Here is a 10,713-nt window from a genome sequence, read left to right as displayed (position 1 = left end):
TCAATAAATAAAGAATTAGAGTATGAGTAAAGGAGCTCTGTATATGAAGCTTCTATGCTTCAATGTTATCGTAAACTTCAAGCAACGAATAGTTCATCAGGGCAACATTCTTCTCCGAATACCCTTTTCCCTAATAAATCGAAACTTTCTTCTGGTGTGAGCAATCAAATATAAAGAGTACGTACCAAGTTAACAACACTCCATGGGTAGTGATTTCTTTCCATCAAAAGCGGAATAAGAAGCATGCAAAGTTAACAACACTCCATGGTTAGCGACTCAAGAGCTAGTGGATATAAGGGACTTATACCCTGCCCCTAAAATAGATTTGGAAAACCGGTGGCAGATCAAGAAAAAGATATTATTGTAGGAATGATTGTGGTTGCACTTTTTCAAGACGTTTGAGTACATTCTCCGATACTGGACTTTGGACATGGCAAAGTTTGAGAACGGGTGCAACCCCGCATGGTCGTAATGAATTGAATCTTCTGATTGTAAATCATCAACTTTCGAACTACAAATTCTGAATAATATTTTTCAAATTTGCAAAGTTTGTTTCATTGGTTTTGTATAACTTAAAACAGATGGACACGTGTCAACTGGAGAGGAGACTCCTCCAACTATAAATACACCAGAAGTTGAGAAATCAGTTACCATTTTTTCTCTGTTTCCCGCTGAAATTCTCCAATTCTTGATCATCAAATGGCTAACGAAGAAGCGCCCGTTTGGAAGAAGAAGATATTCACTGAAGAAGAAGAAGCCTGCAGAGTTAACAACACATCACCGGTAAAGACTCGAGAACTAGTAGAGATAGGATCTCCCCTGAAATTCGATTGTAACAACCCATGGAAGATCAAGAAAGAGATTACCAGTCATGTTCTCGAGGAAGGAAATCTGGTGATTTCACATTCGGAGACGTTTGACTACATTCTTCCATATTGGAGCTTGGAGCATGCCAAACAATTGGTGAACGGGGAAATGAAGCGTGTTGCTATGGGGGATGTAATCAATGGGACTAAGCGTAATGAAGATGCAGGTTTTATTTTTCGGAAGCTGCCTAATCATGATGACTATTCTCTATCCGTCAAGGAATTGTTCAACATTCACCGATTGGGTGTTGGTGATAAAATTGGGCTATATTGGGATCCTAGATTTCAAATGTTTATGTTCACAATACTTTCTAAGGTTTGTAAGAAGAAGACATTTTTTCTTGGAGACCTAATAGAGACAGATCCTGTCCAGACAATCCATTCAAATAACTTGAAGCACATGACGAAAAAGATTACCAGTCAAGATATTGCTTCTGGAGAGCTGCAGATTTCATCTTTCGATATGTTTGACTACATTCTTCCATACTGGAACTTGGAGCAGGCAAGAAGTTTGGTGAATGGGACGCCGGTGATTGTTGGCTTGTGGGACTTAACAGAGACGAAATATGGCAGGACTAATAGGTATAAAGGTGTAAGTTTTACTTTTAGGAAGCTGGATGATCTTACATACTCTCTATCATTCATGGCATTGATCAATGATCGCGGATTAGGTGTTGGTGATGAAATTTGGCTATGTTGGAATCCTATTGTTTCAAAGTTTATATTCAAATTAATTTCAAAGGTTTGTCGGAAGAAGATATTCGCTAACATACCAGGGGTAATGACTCGAGAGCCAACAGTGACGACAGACCTTCCCACAATATTTGATTCGAGTAACATAACGTACATCGGGAAACACATCACCCATCAAAATATCACTCAAGGTACACTGGAGATTTCATTGTCCCAGACGTCTGAGTACATTCTTCCATACTGGAAGTTGGACAAGGTCAAAAGTTTGGTGAATGGGAACATGGAGCGTGTTGGAGTGTGGGATGTAACAGAGGAAATGTATGGCAGGACTAATAGGTATGAAGATGTAAGTTTTACTTTTAGGCAGACGAATGATCTTAAATACTCTCTATCATTCATGGTACTGATCAATGATCGCGGATTAGGTGTTGGTGATGAAATTTGGCTATGTTGGAATCCTATTATTTTGAAGTTTATATTCAAAGTAATTTCAAAGGTTTGTCGGAAGAAGATATTCTCTAACACAGCTCAAGAGCTAAAAGAGACGACAGACCCTCCCATTCAATTTTATATGAGTAGCATATGCAGAAGGTACTTGAGGAAACACATCACCCATCAAAATATCACTCAAGGTATACTGGAGATTTCATCTTCCGAGACGTCTGAGTACATTCTTCCATACTGGAAGTTGGACGAGGCCAAAAGTTTGGTGAATGGGAACGTGGAGCGTGTTGGGGTGTGGGATATAACTGATGAAAAGTATGGCAGGAATAATATGTATGAAGATGGAAGTATTGCTTTTAGGAAGCTGGATGATCTTAAATACTCTCTATCGTGCATGACATTGATCAATGATCGCGGATTGGTTGTTGGTGATGAAATAGGGCTATGTTGGAATCCTATTATTTCAAAGTTTGAATTCAAATTAATAAGTAGGGCTGTCTTGATTGATTAGGGGCTTGTACAAATTCAAGTTTTATGTTCAAATTGTGTAAATGATTGAAGAATTGAAACATGAATATATGATGGATGATTCTTTTCTCAAATTTAATCTGTTTTTTGTACTTGTGTTTGGAATTTTGTCTACTTGTGTTTATTTGCAAGAAAATATACGAGTTTCAATTCATCTGTTATACAAGTTTGAATGTTTTGATGAAAGATGTGATAGTTCAAACTGTTTTATTTCTTTAGTTAGAGATGGTTGTATTATCGTGTCTTACAACAATCACATTCTTTTGATAGAACCTCTTATGTTTTTTTCTTCTTACTGATATCATCGTCTTCATACCTCAATTCTGCTGATCTGAACTAGCAAGTGTATGCGCTAGCATTAGTCATTGTACTTCATCAAAGAGACGGTGTCCATTTTGCCTGGTAGTGAGTGCACTGATCTGTTCTCATAGAACCTCTTGTGTTTTTTCTTTTACTTGAATGTGCTGATATCATCGTCTTCGTAACCTCAATTAAGCTAACTAAACACTTGATTAATATTAACTAACTAACTGCTAACAGAAGGGAACTGCTGTGCAAGTATATATATATAAAGTCTTTATTTCCATTTTTTTCTGCATAATCAAAGTTGCTGGCTGCTCAACTGTTTCTGAAAAATCCTAGCTAATAGCTATAAAATCAAAACTAAAATGATGACATACATTACCATAGAATGCTCTTCATGCTAGTTCGGCCAACATATTCTCGAGGGGAACGCTCAGTTTGCTCTGCAGTTTTTTGAAGCATAAGTTAAAACTAATAACTACAGTAGTCTTTTTTTTTTTTTTGAAGCATAAGTTAAACCTAGCCTCTGGCAAAAATTAAAAAAGTGGAAATTAGGACATAAAAAAAGGGAAGGCAACCGACTTATAACCTTCCAGTCAAGCAAAATACACGATCCAACTAATTAAAAAATTACATTCGTCATATCTTCTTCTTATACAAGGTAGTTGCCATCTGTCCAATTGAAAGAGTCCCTTCGCTTCTTTGGGGAGCTGTTGATAAGAGAAGTAGAAGGTACCATTTCCACTCGATGGAGCCAATTTGTCTAGGAAGTCAGCCACTTGGTTGGCTTGTCTATAACAATGTGAGATGCTCACTTCTGCCCCTTCCATAGCGTTGACAGTTGGTTTGATAATGCGTTGACAGTTCGTTTGATAAGTCACAAGTTGAGAAGGCAACACAAATAGCTGCTTTAGTGTTCCATAGGATTTGCATTTCCATTTTAGATATCAAATATTTGGTCTGATCTCCGTATCTACAAGATGTCCAGTTTTTCCAGATTTCCCATGCTATACACATGGGAGTGATTTGTTGTACCATTTTATGCACACTGTTGGCAGTGTTCATATTCCACCAAACATTGAAGCGTGTTGGAGTATGGGATGTAACAGAGGAAAAATATGGCAGGACTAATAGGTATGAAGATGTAAGTTTTACTTTTAGGAAGCTGTGTAGTGATGACTACTCTCTATCGTGCATGGCATTGATCAATTGTCGCGGATTAGGTGCTGGTGATCAAATTTACTATGTTGGAATCCTGTTGTTTCAAAGTTTATATTCAAATTAATTTCAGAGGTTTGTCAGAAGAAGATATTCTCTAACACAGCTCAAGAGCTAAAAGAGACGACATACCCTCCCATTCAATTTTATATGAATAGCATATGCAGAAGGTACTTGAGGAAACACATTATAACCCATCAAAATATCGCTCAAGGAACACTGGAGACTTCATCTTTCGAGACATCTGAGTGCATTCTTCCATACTGGAAGTTAGACGAGGCCAAAAGTTTGGTGAATGGGAACGTGAAGCGTGTTGGGGTGTGGGATGTAACTGATGAAAAGTACGGCAGGGATAATATGTATGAAGACGTAAGTTTTACTTCTAGGAAGCTGTGTAGTGATGGACTACTCTTTATCGTGCATGGCATTGATCAATAATCGTGGATTAATTTAGCTATGGTGGAATCCTATTGTTTCAAAGTTTTTGTTCATATTAATGAGTAGGGCTGTATTGATTGATTAGGGGCTTGTAGAAAGTTTTTACTTTTACTTGAATTTGCTGATATCATCGTCTTCGTACCTCAATTCTGCTGATCTCAACTTGCAAGTGTATGCAGAATAACGTCATAGAGACGGTGTCCACTAATCTGTTTACATAGACTCAGCTAATTTTACAGCCACAACTAACTAACCACTTGATTAATATCAACTAACTAACTGCTAACATAAGGGAACTGCTGTGCAAGTACCTGCATTTGACCGCTGCAAGTATAAACTCATCTCCTGGAAGTCGAATTTCTTATTTGCACGATTTAACATCGTGATGACATTCTCTTCTTGATAACAAGTAAAAGATCAACGTATTAACATGTCGAAATCTTCTCCATCAAAAATGACATACTGTTTTTTGAGGCAATTATAGCAATATACTGTTAATTAGGTCTTTTAAGTCTAGCTCACACCCCAAAAGCTAGCTCAAAGGGAGGAGGATTATCCAAGAGTCGACCCATCTCAGTAACCACCGATGTAGAACTTTTGTAATTCTTTAACACCCCACCTCACGCTCAGTGCTTAGCATTTAGTGCGTGGACAATATTTTATTTTGGAGGTCCCAACATCGGGCGAGATAGGCCCTGCTATGATATCATTTGAAATTAGTCTTAGACTTAACACACACCATGATTAGCAACTCGAGAACCAGTGTAGATAAGGGTTTTTTCTTAAAGACAATCTAATTTATGGTAAAATAAAAGTTGGAACACAATTTTTTTAAAATTTAATTCAGGATTTTTGGTCAAATGCCAATTAAGACCGCGAGATTTAAAATTTTTCTATATCTTCTTAAATTCCATACTAAGTCAAAATACAAACAAATTGGAAAAAATAGAATAATTTTAAAAATTTCACACCAAAAATAAGGAGTATTTTTTTCTGTTTCCCTCTCAAAGTAGGAAAATAATTTAAAACCTAGAGTTTACTCTTATAAAATCAAGCTTAATTTCCTGCCTCTCTCTATCTCTCTGTGCGTAATACTTTTTTGGTGAATTGTATTGTTTCTTCAATGTCTGATCAAAAGATATTCCTTAGCCTTAAGAAGACCTTCTTTTACAATTTTTTTCCATCAAAAGAAGAAGAAGAAGCTTGCAAACGTAACAACACTCCATATGTAGTGACTCGAGAACTAATTGAGATTAGGGATATGTACCCTCCTCCCAAAATCGATCTACAAAACCCATGGCAGATCAAGATAAAGATTACCAGTTATGAGGTTGAGGCAGGAGCCCTCATGATTCCATATATCGAGACGTTTGAGTACATTATTCGGTACTGGACATTGGACCTCGCCAAAATTTTGGTGAACGGGTGCGGGGTGTATGTTCAAGTGTGGGATGTAACGGAGGATAATGCTCCTAACAAGTATGAAGGTGAGCGTGTTTACTTATGGAAGCTGTGCAATGATGAGTATGCTCTTTCGTGCATTGAATTGTTCAACAATAACAGATTGGGGGTCGGTGATGAAATTGGGCTGTTTTGGGATCCGAGATGTTCAAATTTTATGTTCAAATTACTTTCTCGTAGAATTTAGGACCAAAAACAACATACCGTAGTCTTTTCTGTTAGTATTAATTTGATTATGAAAGGCCTTACAGCAAGCCCATTCGTTTGATAGAACCTCTTTGTATTTGATTATCTGAATTTCTTTGTATTTGAATTTTAGTAATTGTTATTGTTACCAGGAAAACGATACAGTTAAATTTGTATGACGTGTTATCAATTTAGCGTGTGAAGTTGCTTATTAATAGCAAACGATACATCAGATTGACTCACAAAAGCAACGTTGATCTCAAAATTATGAAACCTGTACTAAGATTGTCTCCCTTAGTCGCTGTTGCTGAATACTGCCTTGTTGTTGCTGCTGATTACCCCATAGTAGCTTACTCAAGTGGAAAGTTTTTCTATCAATAGGCCGGTTCATATCGGGATTATCACCATCCATTTGAGGATGTAATTGAGTAGTTTATCTTGGGGAGGATGTTCTTGAAATTCCACATGGATTTTAAAATCGACAAATCTCGATGATCATCAATATCGCTATGTGTTTTAGATGTTCAAAATCAATAAATTCACGCATCATAGGTTGTTTTCCTTTTTCAGCAGCATCTCCTCCTGATTCTTAATTTCCACACTCATTTTGTTTAGAATTTCTATGATTGACGCTATTTCCCTTTTGTCTCTCTTCTTTTTCTTTCGTCGCCATTTTCATCATCGTGGCGTTTTCTTTTTCGTCCTAATCGATTCCCTCCAGCTTCTTCTTCATCCAATCCCTCTGTTTTCCCTCCCTCCTTTTTATCAGATTTTGGATTGCCATTCTGTCAATTAAGCTCTTTTTGGCCTTCTTCTTCTTCGGTACGTATTCGCTTACGTCCAATTGCAGGAACATCTTCTTCTTTTTTTGGCAGAGAACATCAAAACAGAGAGAAAAATTGAGCAGATTATGCAGTTTTTCTCGAATATGAAGTGACTGAAGAAGAAGATGGTGGTTAACAAATAATAACAGTTATTATATAATAAAACTAATTACTGGAAAAAAACAAACAGTTATTACTTCCACCGATAAGATTCAAAAATAGTATTTTACTTTTACGTTTTTTCGATCATACCATTACAATCCATGAAAATACATTCGACTATATTTCTCTAATTTTAGGAACTCGAGGTGAGTTTTGAACCTCAGCGGCTAAGCCAACGTCTAATTTTAATCTCGTTTAACGCTTTAGTGACTCTGAATATAATGACATTAACTCAATTGTCACTAAATAATTTTATGACAATAATTATTGCCGCGGAAAAAGAACTTATTGTTATTAAATATTGGGAAATGCACAAGTACTTTCTAGGTTATAATTAAAATTTCAGAAACACACCTTAATTAAACTAAGATTTTATCATCCCTGAACTTTTTTTTTTTGTAATTTTATTCACCTTTTGTCTTACACGGCATACTATGTGACTCCACGCAATTGAAAAACGTGGGAGATACATAATATTAGTATCTAAAACATGATATTTTTCTGTTTTAAAAATATTAGTACCTAAATTGACATGAACATATTATGTCTTATATTCTAAATTCAACTCATATTTGACCGAAATCAACCTTGTAGGTTAGTAGAACTAGATTTACTATTTCAATTCAAATATATCGTATCCAATACTATTTTTATTCATTTAACACAAACAGTACAGTTGATAAAAAAAAAAGTTAATTCAATCATAATTAATCTCTAAGTAGCTTCAACATTACCAATTCATGATATTGAATATTATTCTTATTATTTAATACAAACCATAACATTGTTGATGATTAAAAAAATAATTCAGTTCCAGCATAAAAAAAAGTAATTTAGAAAAAGTGAAAGGGAAAAAAGAAAAAAAAAAACTGAAAACTGAAAACTGGTTACGCCCCGCCATTTGTAACGGCCTCTGTTTATCCTATAAATTTCCCTCTTCTTCTTCAATTTCCGACTAAAATTGTTGATCGTCAACAAAATGAGTGAAAAGGAAGTATATGCTCTTGTAAAACCTTTGCATAGCCTTAAGAAGACCTTTTTTTACAACTTTTTTCCATCAAAAGAAGCTTGCAAACGTAACAACACTCCATACGTAGTGACTCAAGAGCTAATTGAGATTAGGGATATATATCCTCCCCCCAAAATTGATCTGGAAAACCCATGGCAGATCAAGATAAAGATCACCAGTTATGAGATTAAGGCAGGAGCCCTCTTGATTCCATATATCGAGACGTTTGAGTACATTATTCGATACTGGACACTGGACATGGCTAAAATTCTGGTGAACGGGTGCGGGGTGTATGTTCAAGTGTGGGATGTAACGGAGGATAATGCTCCTAACAAGTATGAAGGTGAGCATGTTTACTTATGGAAGTTGTGCAACGATGACTATGCTCTTTCGTGCATTGAATTGTTCAACAATAACAAATTGGGGGTCGATGATGAAATTGGGCTGTTTTGGGATCCTAGATGTTCAAATTTTATGTTCAAATTACTTAATAAAAAAATGCGGTTGATTCATTTGTAGAAATTGGGATATTATGTAAACGAATCAAGAAATTGGATCATAGTTCTGTAAAATAGAGTACGAATATCTGGCTACGATGATCTACTTGTTTTTCCAAGTTTTATGTTGAAATTCTGTAAATGATTCAAGAATTATCTTTGTTAATATGTACTTGTATTTGCAAGAAAAGATTGGCTGACATTTCTGTTATTCGAAGAGATGTTAGTGCTTCAATGTATGGTTATACAATCTTGAATGTCTTGTGATAACTCGAGCTGTTTGATCTCCAAAAGTTCTTTTTGTATAGTTCTTGAAACCTCGATTCTACTTATCTGAATTTTCTTTGTAGTTGAATTTTAGTAACCAAGTGTATGCTCTAGCGCTAGTCATTGTAGTTCACCTAACAGAATATGCACATTAATTAGTCCATGAACATAGACAAAGGTTTGGTGAACGGGAATGTAGAGCACGTTGGCTTGTGGGATGTAACAGAGAAGTATGGCAGGACTAATAGGTATGAAGATGTAAGTTTTACTTTTAGAACCTCTTGTGTTTTTTCTTTTACTTGAATTTGCTGATATCATCGTCTTCGTACCTCGATTCTGCTGATCTCAACTTGCACGCGTATGCGCTAGCATTATTCATTGTAGTTCTCCGCGTTTCATCTAACAGAATATGCACAGTAACATCAAAGAGACGGTGTCCATTTTGCTGTTATCTGAGCTAGTAATATGACAGTAATCTGTTTATGCAGAGTCTTAAGTTTCAGCTCATTTAACAGCCACAACTAACTACATTCTAATTAACTAACTAACCACTTGATTAATTTTTACTAACTGCTAACTTAAGTGGACTAAATAGCAAAATGATATAAATGATTCATTAAGTTTGAAAGTTGGTCTAAAGTTATCGTATGGATATTATTTTGTATAGGTAATAAATCATTTGTTTGTGCGAACAATATGATATATAACATATGTGAGGCATAATACATATATTGGACCCTAAACTTGATTTCAAATTTTAACTTTGACCTCTAATTTTCACAATGCACAAACAGACACTTTAACTATCCAACTTTTAAATAAATAAACACATGAGTCCTACATGGCACAATACACGTAGGACACCACGTAGGATAAAAAATGACATGTAGAAAGTCATGTGTGTCTATTTGTTCAACTTTATGCAAGTTTAAGTGTCTATTTGTGCACATCCAAAGTTGAAGGGCATAAATGTGATTTGAAGTCAAATTAAAGGGCACATTTATGTATTATGCCTTAAATAAATATCTAACTCTCTTGTTTTTAATAGTTTTTTGACATTTTTAAAATATATGCAATAATTTAAAACACTTATTTTGTGATTAAAGGGTATGTGAAGAGGGGGTATTATATTTTCCAAATCTAAAATGTTAATGAGTTTTTTATTAATATGAATTTCTTTTCTTTTTGATATATTATTGGAAGAAAATGTGGGTAGTATTTCACTTTGGGCCAAAAATTGAAAAAAGTTAAAAAAAAAATAAAAAATTCTGATGATTATTTCATTCGTTATCCCACACCAATCATACCTTTCTTATTTGAACAAATTCCATTTATGATTTATTTAATTAGAATATAGTTTTGGTGGAGCTCCAACTAAAGAAAATCAAATTATTTTACAATATTTTTTTCGATTGCATAATGATTCGTGCATGACATTTCTAGGTTAGATAAACCCCCTAATTAATTTCCCAATAATTTGATAAAAGTACCACAATTAACAAATAATATTTGGATTAACTTATGTTCAAGCAAGTCTGCATGTTGATTCATGTAATTCAATAATCAAGAAATTTATTATGATTACGAATTTTATTATTATTATTATTATAATAATAACTTAAAAATTATTATAATAATTATAAATTTTAAATTCTAAATTTATTTGTGTATTCGAATATGTATCTTCCACACTAATGTACTTTTTTTTAAAAAAAAAATAATATTTTTAAGTGTTCAACCTCTAGACAAGTAAAGAAGTACTAGAACATAATCTGATACCGCCCCATTTAATTCCATGTTGATAGTGCGCCTCACAA

The sequence above is a fragment of the Solanum lycopersicum genome, chromosome 5 (assembly GCF_036512215.1).
Source record: "Solanum lycopersicum chromosome 5, SLM_r2.1".
NCBI classification, from domain to species: domain Eukaryota; kingdom Viridiplantae; phylum Streptophyta; class Magnoliopsida; order Solanales; family Solanaceae; genus Solanum; species Solanum lycopersicum.
The sequence above is the reverse complement of the archived record's forward strand: the minus strand, read 5'-3'. Positions refer to the sequence as shown.